We start from the raw sequence: 12,693 nt of genomic DNA, 5'->3' as shown, positions 1-12,693 counted from the left end.
TGTAAAATTATCAAGGACCAGGACCCTATTAGGCATTATAAAGTGGAAAACCTTTCCCTGCATAATCCATATATGGTTTTGTGAAGCAAAACTGAGATCTTTCATAAAGGGTCAAGAATTTGGAAAGCTGAAGAAAATAACAGGATTGTAACTATGGAATTAAATTCAACTTTTTAAATTTTTCTGGAGACATAAGAATTATCTTCCAACCATTAGGGATGCTATATACTTAAAAATCAAGGCAAGATCTGAAGACAAAAAATTTCCTTTATATTTTTCTCCTCAGTGTCTTTTTCCACAAAAAAAGGCATATAAATGCTACTCAGACAGACAGTGCTGCTAATCTAGTGCAAGTTCCTGAGGGAAAGAAGGCAACTATAAGGTTTATGTTTTCTGAGAGCAGGGGAGAGATTGGAAATTATGGACCAGTTATCTTAACTTCAGTTTATGCAATAGTAGCAATATTAAAAGATACATTTTTGTAAACCCCCCAAAAATAGAGTGAGAATGGGTACAAACACATGTAAATTTGACAGGAACAATCATAGCATCTGCATTTCCTTCACTGTTGGTAGGAATTTCTGAATATGCAGAACAGAATATATTGTATATCTTGACCTCACCACTGTCTCTTGTTTTGTGTGACATTTTCACAAAACGGAGATCTTCATGAAATTGCTATGAGGCAGATACATGTTTAGGAAACCATGTTTAGTAGTTATTAATTGTTCTTTGTTTTCTAGCATTACGTATTGAGCAGTGTTCTGCAGAGATCAGTCTTGTGCCCGGTTCTTATCAATGTTCTCATTAGTGACTTGAGTCATTGAGTAGGTAGTCAATGATTAAATAGTGTAGTGTGCTTATTAAATTTCCAATGACATCAAGCTGTGAGGGTCTGTAAACATATATGAGGACAGACTTAAAAAGATCTTGAAAAATTAGGAAAATCATTTAAATAAACTGGATGCAATTCAGTAACAAGAAATGCAGAACACTAAGTTTAAATTATCAAAAATTTCAAGTCATAATACATGAAACAGTAATTTTGCAGATTAGTATCTGAGGCAAACTGAGTTGACTTTTTCCTTAGCACTAGATATCAAATGTTCCAGACATCTATGTCTGATGTATTTATTTTATTATTCCTTTAGACATTGGGAAGAAATACCTTTTCATGGAACCTTAATTGCTCCAAAAATCTTTTTAAGATTCCTTAGAAATGTATATATGTCTCCAAAATTTTCAAAGAAGACCAGGACAGAAGCTGAGATAATGTCCATGTTGCAGAAAGACAAAAACACATCAAGTGTTAGAAACAGATAATTTTCTCTTAAACCAAATGATAAAAATACTCTTTTTTTGAAGCAATTATAAAGGATTCAAAGTGAGTTAAAACCAGGAAGTCCTATATGTAGGTTTACCAAACATAATGAAGGAGCACCACTGGTTCCTATAATTCATTAACCAGCTCCTCTTCACCTACTCTCTGCCAAAATCATACCACCAAAATCTCACTATTCAAGAAAAAAGTATTTGAAGAGCATATGTTCAAAACATTGAGTCAACAAGTCAAACAATGCAATGTTGGTACCACTCATCTGAAGTCTGGCCCAATGCACCAAAGCACTTCATGCTTCTCCATCTAGATCTTATGTCTGGCTGCTAGAAATCACTGTGATTTCTCAGGTCCCTTGAGTCATGCAAGTGTCCATCCTGGCTACTGGCTTTGACAAAAATTTCTTGAAAGGCCTATCCAAATCCTGCCAATAAGCAGCAAGAGCCCAGCTGCTTGGACAGATACAGCCCAGGTTTTATTTAAAATTGTTTCAGTTCTTGTTCTGATCCATAGAATTATTTCAATTACCTTCCACCAAGACCTAATGAACAAGAACTGGTGATAGCTGTATGCTAATGACTTTTTGCATGTTATTCACAAACAATAACCAGGTGTTCAACAATCTTCTGAAAGATATGGATGACCTTCCTGTCCAGTGTTAGGATTTTGGAGTCACTTACATTGGCCTATGGACTATGGATTTGTAAACTGACAAACCTAAAATTTAAAACCTGGGAATAACTGATAAAGCACTGAGAGTCTCTGCTACCCGTTACATGCAACCAGGCTGATTTCAGTTGACTAAAAATGCCTTTCTGCTTTGTGGGCAGAATGTGACAGCCACTTCTGGCTCCCAGCAGGCAGATTTTTTTTTTTTTAACACAATGTCAAAGAAATTTTTTTGAACTTAGAGAAATCTTTATATAGAGTCCTAGGATTGAGTATTGTGTAGTACACAGAAGTCCCAGTGACAGTTTATTTCTCACAAAAGTTTCAGTTTCCACTCTTTCATCCAGAATAAAATTGGGAATGTGCTACAGCTACAACTGAAATTCTCACATCTTCCATGTTTCTTTCCACAATATCAGAGGAGTTAGACAGATAGAACCTGTCAGCAGGAGTTTGCATATACTATTTAGTCCCAGCAATAAATTGTTTTAAAAAGAAAATGCAGACTCAACCAAAATGAACAATGAAAGCAGCAAAACTCACAGGATTTCTTTCTTTAATCTGTTAGTATTTCTCTTGTGAGGATTTGAGCTGCACTAAGCAGTCATATGGACCATATAAGTCAAGTCTGATACCTGCTGTCACTGTCTGCGTCAATCAAGGGACAGTGTTATTTCCATCAGATTTATTAGAGTTGTGTGTCCCTGGACACTGGCTCTGAGAGCTGAACAGCCAGCAGCCTAAACCAGGAAAAGTTCAGTGACATTTGGATGAGAATGATTCAGTGCCTGTTTCTTTATTGAGGAAGGGGATAGGAACAAATAGGTTTACGCATGCAAGGAGCTCTGTGCTCAAGGTCTGTAAACAATGAGAGTCACTATTTCATAAGTGTTCTGTGACACTTTTGTTATGAAGTGGAGAGCACAAGGATGTCCATAAATCAATAGATATAGATGAGGGGTAAATGTGTTGTGGCCAGCAATAAGCAGAAAGGCAAGCACCTTGTGCCCTGTTACAGCCAAAGCAGGTCTCAGCCTGCCACTGTAAGACTGATTCCTTCCTTTTGACTTCTCTCTTCCTCATGTCCTAACAACTCCTGGGATCTGGTCCCTGTCACCTTGAATGTCTTTTTTACACTCTCCAGCTGCAGTTCTCATGCCTGCTGTGCACCCTCAGCCCACAACTAAGTACTGCTATTGCCCTTCTACTCAGACTTTTCTTGATGGACTTGTTTTCCTCCCTAGAGTGAATTTTCACCTGCTAACTTTCATTCTTTCACAGTTTCTTGAAAACAGTTTGTTAAAGCTTTAGAGCATGATAAAGTTGTGGAAACATGGATTTTGCTGACCTCAGTAAGGATTGCTGTGAGAGTTTTGGCAAATGATCTTTGTAAATTATAAAAACCCTTTGAAAATATGTATAAAAACTTCCAGTGGAATACATCTTGACAGATGTCTTTTCAGCTCAAAGAATATTTTTTGTTTTGATAACGTCAAGCTGTTCTATTCTAAGTTTGACTTTTTATGCCCACAAGCCCAAATAAAAATCAGAATTTCTTTCTGGAAGGGAGAAAGTATTTTATAGAAGGAGTTCAATGCCAAAAAGTGGATTGGCATGAACACCTGGGCAGCCAACTTGGTGATCAAATTTGACGTCACAGAAACTAAAGAAAACACAACATTAGTCAAAGAGCATAAGAAATAACCATAGAGGTGAATAAATCTTCACTGTCACTGCCTCAAAATGGGAATTTACTGCATTGTTATCTGAGGAAAGCTGTCTAGACCTTGGAAATTCTTATTCTTATGGAGATTCTCAGAATGGGACATAAGCAAGCTCTTAATCTGCCCAGGTTATATCCTGACAGGCTAAAATGATATAAACTCAGCAATAGTCTGCTTTGCTATGTACTTTCCTCTTTGGAATTATTTGCATTTGTGTATGAAGAACAGTGTCTGTAGAGTTCTTTTATAGCTGTCCTTTGCAGTGAAAAACATATTTAAAAACTTCCTTTGTGTCTGACTGTTATCGAATGACATCCAATCTGAGAAGCCTAACTGCCCAATTTCTATGTGCAACCTTTATTTTCTCATTGTTCTAGGGTGAATTTATGTTTGTGTCAGCAGTCAAGAGGTTCCATTGTTTAACATTATTAATTTTTCTCTATTTGTGAGTATTTTGCTTGTTAAATAAACAGTTTTTTCCTCTTCTCTCAAAGGAGGTTTATGTCTCCCAAACTGGTGTGGGGAGGAGCCAGTTGAATTTCCTTTCTAGAGGGACCCCATTCAGAGGTTTCCTCCTAGATTTGCCCTAAACCAGGACACTCATGCATCTTCAGCCTTATACTTCCATGTCTTTGTGGAACATTATTTCATGCAACCTTAGATCTCAGTATTATAAGTAAAATGTACTCTGATTCTTCAGTGAGGATCCTCTCCCTCATCACAGTCATTTATTCTAGCATAACATTCTCTAGTGTTTTGCACAGATGCAGCATAAATATGCCCTCAGAAAAGAACCATTACAGCTCCGGCCCTTGATCTCAGATCCTCATTATGCAGTCCACCCTTTAATTCACTTGAGGACTTTCGTGATGTCAATTTGCATAATACTTCATTTTGTTAGCTCAATACACAGTGTATTTCCTATCATGAAACAGAGGCATATACAGGAAGCAAGCTTTTCTGTGTAAAGAACCTTATTTAAATAAGAATATGAACTTGCAAACAAAAGGCTAAGTTAAAATTAGGTCTGTTTCTCTGTGGGTGCAAGTGTCTTGCTGATTAGTGTATACAATCTCACTTTTGTTGGAATTTGGATAACTAATAAAATGAGAATATTTTAAGAGTCCAACACTTAAAACACACACTCCAGACTTTGGAAAATCACCCTCCACATCAAAATATGTTTTTTCAAGGGTCCTAAAATATTGCTCTTTGAAAAAGGAACAAATATTTATTCCATAGTTAGAAGCCTTAATAGATGGTTATTAATTGATGGAGTAAAACCACCCAGCTTCTTATGAACAAATATTTATTCCAAAGTTAGAAGCCTTAATGGATGGTTCTTCATTGATGGAATAAAACCACCCTGCTTCTTATAAACCTGAAAGAGTTCTTCCATGACATAGTCTTTCATAAAATATGACAAAGCTGAGGATAAGATACAGACTTCTTATCTTTGTTAATCTAATTGTTAAACTATTACATTAAGAAATAGCCTATTTTTTATCAGCAGAGTTTTCAGAATGACCCTAAATATATAACATTGATAGACTGCATGACCATACTGTATTTACAGTGTTCACATTGTCAGTATGATGGTTGATAGATTGTTTATACTTTCAGTCTTAATATGAAAACATATGTTGTACTCATATTGGAAAAAAGAAATACTGAGATATATTTGCATCTCTTGTAAGGGACATAATGAAAGCTAATGGTTTATTATATATTTTATATGTCCTAACATAGCTTAATTATAGAAGGCATGCTATAATTTTTTCCTAAAATGGGTCTCCTTCCTTGAGACTTGTGGCTGTTGGCAACTGACTGGCAATAACTTTACACTGATATTACATAAAATCAGCCGCTATCATAAGTGATAGTTCAGCATACTAAGTGCTTGTTTGAACTTCTAGTTCTGATTTCTCAGTACCTTAATTTTACATAGCAATGTGTGGTGTATTCTGGTATACACTGACAAACTTGCCCACCTTTGTGAATTGGGACTGAGGAGCTGCCACCCTCCATCCCTGAGCTGCTCCCTCCTTCTTGATATACTTTTTAAGAAATATCTCTGAGTTCAGTTGTAACATGGACACATTTTTCAATATAAAGATGTATTTAGACATGGACTAGCTATTTCATTGAAAAAAAATCCATTAGAAACAGTGAATAGCCACATTTTCATGTTAGGCTTTCTTTGCTCACAGTGGATTACGAAACAAAGAGGTCTGAGATATATCAAAACTTAGCATTGGATTAAATGTTGTTACAGGAAACAATAAACTCAGTTTTCTCTCAACTTGTCATTTTCTCTTTTGTCTTCGTCCTATTTTTTCCCTACCTCATTCACTTAGCAGCCCTTGTATACTTGTCTCTTTCCGCTGCGAATTACGTCAGACAGCGCGCTGGTGCTCACTGAGATGCTGGGCAGAGGTCTCCGAGGGAATGCTGCTCCCACCTCCAGAGCAAAAGAAGCTCTGCATCACAATGCTGCTGTACCCCAAGACAGAGGAAAAACCCCAAGCATTTTATAATAGCCATAAACAGACTATATGAATGATTTTTCAGGCCTCTCTCCTATTAGCTTGTGGGTCAGATGTGGAGTAGCTTTTTCTTTGTTTTATTCTGCACACAGTGTAGTGGCTCTGTAGACAGCAAACATTTTCTTTGAAAAGATTTTAAGCAGTGCAGTCAGAAGCTTGTCATCTATCTTTAATAGTACAAGGATATGACATTAATCAATTTCCAGTAAATCTCTGTTTCATGTCTGAGCATGCAGGTTTTATTCTTCCTGGTAGTTCTAATTGCCCTGCTAAATGCAGCAAATCTGTACCTCTGGGAGCAGTAACACTCCAACACTCTTTCCACAGCTCTGAAATCAGTCAGTGGTTGAACATACTAACTTTAGATGGCCAGATACTCATTTCCTCAGTGTTTTTAGCCTTCCTTCTTAAGGAAATCAAGTATATGTGAAACCATTGTTTCGCTGGCATTCAGCCCAGCTCTTTCCCTAGTAACTTCTAAATATATTTTTGGGCATTTTCAGCTATACTTGACAGTGCTTAGGTAACTCAAAGCTATTTAATTCCTTTGACTTTCGTGAAAGTAGATGGATGTAAATCAGTTTTATCCCTTCAGTCTGATTTCCTAGCTACAAAAACAGAGAGACCCTAAAGCCAGACAGTAACTCATATAAGACAATCAGTCAATCTCCACCACAGCAAATTTTGCTGATGCCCTTGTGGCAGATCATGTATAGACAGAAAATTGAGGAGGCTGTGGGTGGTTTGAGAGAGCCGTACCTAGAAGTGGAAAAGTTTCAGTGATGGCTGCAGCTGAAAAAATTTAGAACACAGAGAAAATTGAATGTAGTTGTGAAAAAGCAAGACTAGGGCTTGAAAATGTAGAGAAATTCCAGGAACACTGTAGAGACTTACGGCTAATACACTTAATCCAGTGCAAGACATACAACACATAAGTATATTGGAGAAAGAAAGCATGGACCAGAGGAGACACCTACATCCCCATGTTGATTGCTTTATTGGTCCTGCAGCTTACAAAAATATAAATACCTGCTTTTGTTTACTGCAGTGTAAAAGATTTGAAACAACTCCAAAAAGGTACTTTGCAAAATTCAGTACAACTGATTTTTACCTTCAGCTATGGAAATTTCTGCCATTTTTTATAGATCAGAGTGTTTCCTAAGCTGAAAAATCAAATGCATTTTCTTTTGCTCTTGTATCATCCTGTAGTGAAGGTTGGATTGTTTTCTGTGCTCTGTCAGAAAATATAGCAAATTTAGCTCCTAGAGCTATATGAGCATATCTCTCCTAAATTAATCTGCATTCATGTTGCTTTCCTTCACTTCTGTTGGTATATTTACCTTTCAGATTGAAAATAAAGCACTCATTGAGTTCTGAACAGTGAAATGATCATTCTTATATTCCAGTTTTAAAACTTCTCTGTTCATTTGAAAACACAAGTAACATAATAAACGAAAATGCCAAGATATTCTTTTCCTCTTACTACTTGTTCCTTTTAATCTCTCTACTTTCTGTAGTTTTATTTAGGAGAGAGAGGGGTTTTCTTTATTTTGCATTACTGTCATAAACTTGATTGAGGACTCTGGAGACTTCATCAGAGACTTAAAATGCTAACTTAAGAGACTTCACAATTGTCCGGATTTAGTCACTGAAATGCCTCTTCTGAACTACATAGCTATGAATTTTGCTTTTGATTTACGATTGAAACAATATCCATTACTTTGGGGTTTCTTCAGTAACTCTTTCCCCAAACAGCACAAAGTAAAGATTTTATTTTTTTTTTAATTATATGCAACTTGTTATTTGGAGTTTTTTGATCCCAATTAATTCATTAAACTTGTTCATCTTTAAAATGAAAATATACTAAATTAATATTTAGTGGTTTTTTTTACTGTGTTTATCAATATTTATGCAAAATCATGATTTTTTTCCTTAATCCAAACTCTTCCCTAAACACATGATTTTAAAATTATTTTTATTCCTCCAGATGTATATCTTTTGATAGACTACATTAAGAAAAATCATCTTTTTTTTTAACTAATATCTATTTCAATTTTCTCTCTCAAACATAATTAAATGGAGAGCTAATGTTAGTCTATCCTTTGTCCTCTTATAAGTGGAACAACATAAATATATCAGTTTAGAATATTGTCACACATGCTGCAAATTTCATGACTTGTAAGGAGAGATAAAAAGCAATCACTTTTCACAAGCTTAATTTCCAAGTTGTTCTAAGTTGTCTCCCATTTTCCTGCTTGCTACCAATGGCTGCAATTTGGTGACCTAGTGTTATTCAGGTTACATGTATAAGAAAGCTTTCTGTACTGTGAGCAATCAGTTCAAATCCAGCACTAGAAAGAAGAGTGGGAAATCCAAAATCTACCCTGCTCCTCTTCTAGGGCTGTGCAAAGCGACAGCGCATCATTGAGGAGCCATCATTCTTGGAGTCCAAAAAGGAAAAAGGTATTTAAATAGTCTCATATAGTTTATTCTTTAGGCTCTCTCTCAAGGAAGGTGGGTCTTTGTGTAATTGTTGCTATCATCTTGAGTTTGCTAGTGATTCCCTTTGTCCGTGTCAGTGTTTGAGGACTAGCTGCTCTCCGCAGGCAGGTGAGCCAGAAGCTGGACCAGCAGTGGCCAGGGGACTAGTTCTGAAGACCCCAAACACAAGGAGAAAATTTGGGAAAATAGGTCCTTTGACAGTCCTAAGGATGAGATCAGCAAGGTGATGAAATGGAGTCTATTCCAGGCAGGGTCTCCAGCCCTGGGAATGGTGCCAGAGAAAGGGCAGGAGACAAGGGCAGATCCAAGGGGTACCTCCACATGACCCCTCACTCGGGGTGTGAGGCCAAGGCTCATCCAGTAGGCAGGGCCAGAGGCAGGGTTGGAGACCTGACAGCTTTCAGCTGGGCTGAAATATTGAAATTTGCTGAAGAGTTTGTCTCATCAGCAAGGCCATTAATTGGAAACATGGGTGGGTGTTTATTCCCTGAGGGATACTCTCAGTAACCAGCTGCCAGCTGGCTTTGTGCTGCTGATTACCACCCTGGAGACCAGCTAACTCCAGCTAACTTTCCACCCACTTTGCAGTCTGTGTTTCAGCCCATATATCACCAATCTGGATATAGGAGCACAGTGGGCGAGTCCTGGATAAAGTCACAGAGAAGAGCTTTCCGTGCCACCTCCGCCGACACAGCCCTGTCAGTACAGAGGGCAAACTCTTTATGACAGAAACTGCCTCAAGATTGCAAAACAGCTTAATTATTTATTTGGTCTGACCATCCTTTCACTAGGAGCTGGATCAGGGCTTTGGCCAAGAAAACACTTGTCTTGTGTTACCTCTCCTGTAAACTTCTTTTTCTTGTAACATAGTGGTGTTTTTCCTTCATACCAGTCACCTGCCTTACAGAAAATACTTGTATTATACACTTAATATGCTGCATAAATAATATCAGGGTTGCCTTCTCCAGGTTTTTCAGGTCATCAGCTTTCAGTTATGGTCACTAATTTACTGAGGTTATTGTCTTGAATATTCTCTCCAAGAACCAGTAATAACATTCACTTACTTCTCTTTTTTGTCTAAAATGCAGGAAAACAATGTTATGACTATTTTCATACACAGTTCACTACTTATAAAAATATTACTTTTATTCTAGTTTTAGTTTCTTCTTCCCTGGTTAATTAACCTCAGGATATTATATGATTTCTACTTCCTCTTTTCATGACTGAAAATAATATCAAGGAAAAAAAGGCTGAGGAAGGAGCACTTTACTTGCATGAGAAAATGTCAGACCACAGTTTTGTGCAGGAAACCTTCTGTCTGAGGTTCTGCAAATCAAGTGATAACACTAATATCCATAAAACAGTCATGCTGCAAATGATGTACTCGTGACAGAATTCCAGGTTTGCACATTTCTAATTCAAATAACCACACTATAATACTGCAAGCTCATTAAGTGGTTCAAACAAGTTGACATACTACCCAGATTTTGCAACCGTTTAAAAATTTTTATGCTTGTGTCTCAAATGGACCAGTTTCAGTTCATTTCCCTTGCCTTCCCATCCCTTCCTTTCTCCAGATGGTTGATTTTGTTTATCTGCTACTGGATCCTTGTGATGTGTACATAACATGCAGTCTTGTGACATGTTCTAATGAAGTCTAAAGGGTGGAACAGCCATGACAGCTACCTCCTAGGATCACCCAAAGAACTAACATGAAGTTTTGAATCAGAAAAGGTCTCTTTTATCAATTATATTTTGATGTCCCAGCAGTCATATGAAACACAGAGAATCCCAAAAGACTCAAAACTGCAGAAACAGAGTGAAGAAAGCAATTTTGAGAATTTAATTGCCTAGATGATGGTAGAGGATGTTGCATTTTGAAAGAAGAAATGCTTTAAATATTTTTCTTATGTTACTTCTTTTTTCTGATTCTTTTATGTGGGTGAAGGTTAACTTTTTCTTTAATTCTTACCTGAATTAAAGCCAAACATTTTGACCCAAGGTCACAAAGGCCATCTACTCAGATGTCTTTTCAGCTTACCTTCAGTTTCAAGTGTTTTGGCCTGGAGGACAAAATATGAGTCTAATTAAGAAATTCTGTTTGGCAATTGTTTCTTTCATAGTTAGATTGGAAAATAAATTAAATTTATTACCTTTGTTATTTTCTCATTTACTTCAGCAGTGCCTCAATCACTCTTCTAAGCTTAGGTCCAATCACTTTTCAAGCCTTATCTGAGCAACTAATATTGATATTTTTGGTAATCATTTAGATATTCTACATACTACTAAAATCCAAATCTAATTTTAATAGTACTTCCATGAAGGTGACAAAGAGTTAACATGAAATAAGATTAAATTAATATTATTTGCTCTTTAATAGTCAGTAAAATGTAAATCTGAATCTGAGATTGTTCCAGCTTTCTTTCCATAATATATATTTGCATTCATATAATAAACCTTGTTTAAATATCAGTTTCTAGTCACAGTTTTAAAGACTACGGAGCTAAAAACTTACAAGAAAGTAAATTATAAGCTTAGGGACCTGGGGATTTTGGTGCCATTTTAGCAGTCCCAGAGACTGAGAGTAGGTGGATTGAGTATGATTTCAACTTTATCTGATTATTAAAGAATTATTTGCTGGTACGGCAGATACTTTTTCTTCCTCTTTAGTAAACTAATGTTCTTTGAGGCGTTTCTAAATTCACCTTCAGCTAACAAAAATACATCCACTGTGTTGCGTCTTACTAAAACTTACACTAGACTCCCTGCTGTATCTAGTTCTATGAGTTAATAAAAAAGGGGGAAATCATAACATTTTAAGGTTAAATTAAAAAAAAAATAAAAACAAAGAAAGGTATTTTAGAATATCCAAAACAACCAAAATAAGCCATTTTTATTCAAAAAGCATTTTCACGAAGTGACATCTTACATCCAGAAAGAAAATTTTCCAACTGAAATAGCTCCAAATCAGGATTCAATGAGAAGTTTACATTCACTGTTAATAGCCTGAGCCCAATTTTTTTAAAATCGGCTTATTCTATTTGATTGTATAGGATAATACATTTACATTAAAGTGGTATTTGCATGCTTATGCTATTTTCATCTATGTATTTTATCATGTTTTTATTGCTTTTGTATAAAATCATGTAGTTAACCAATTAGTAATCCTTGCCAATATTATTGTGACTCACAACAACAATGTGAATCAGCAGCTCTGACTGTTTCTTGAAAGGGCATCCAGCCAGGCCAAAGACCTACATCCCTGGTTGTACAGATAAGTAAAACTTGAGTTGGATTAACCTTTGACTATTTCCCACAGATTGTTGTTTTCCCACAGATTGTTATTTTCCCCTCATCTTTCCTTTCTTTGCAGCTAGGAGAAATCTGTATCAAAATGTCACCTATGGAAAACTGTCACTACAAAATCACAAGCTGGTTTTCCAAATATTTTCTACATTTTGTTGTTTGACAACTGTCATGCTAAGTAAAACTTAGAGTTCTTTCAATCAATGTTTTTTCAACAGAGGGATATTCTAGATATTTCAGAAAAATAATCAACCCCCATATATTAAGTTTCATCATGTTATTTATTATTAGTGAGATACTGGTTTGAGCCCCAAAGCATGTTTTAATATTTCTTTCAGAATATATTTTTAGCAATAACATTAGTAATTCCGGAATTTTTACTCTATGTGTAAATGTGCAATTTCTTTCTACCTCTCACTATTATTTTTTTTTATTTCAGTGCTTCCTTGGGCAATAAGTCATGCAGACCAATTACTGGTATCTTGAGAATGTATTCACATTTATTGAATTTTGAATATGCTACCTGCTAATTTCATGGTGTAATTCTCTGGGGGTGTTTTTTCTTGCAGCTCAGGATGAACAGTAATTCCCAAGAGAAACTCTTTATAGC

At 36.2% G+C, this 12,693-nt stretch overlaps 1 long non-coding RNA gene across 3 annotated transcripts in view; it reads left to right on the top strand.

The window, feature by feature from the left end:
• LOC110476005 (uncharacterized) overlaps nt 1–12,693 on the top strand; it is an 80,549-nt gene that overhangs the window by 21,825 nt on the left and 46,031 nt on the right. Inside the window, exon 4 of one of the 3 annotated variants that reach the window (XR_014954262.1) lies at nt 12,523–12,560. The exons of the other annotated variants lie outside the window; for them this stretch is intronic. This is a non-coding gene — a long non-coding RNA (uncharacterized LOC110476005). The remainder of the gene's footprint in view (nt 1–12,522; nt 12,561–12,693) is intronic. 3 annotated transcript variants of the gene reach the window in all.

Source organism: Lonchura striata, chromosome 3 (genome assembly GCF_050655825.1).
Source record: "Lonchura striata isolate lonStrDom1 chromosome 3, ASM5065582v1, whole genome shotgun sequence".
NCBI classification, from domain to species: Eukaryota; Metazoa; Chordata; class Aves; order Passeriformes; family Estrildidae; genus Lonchura; species Lonchura striata.
This window is presented reverse-complemented; position numbering and strand designations above follow the sequence as displayed.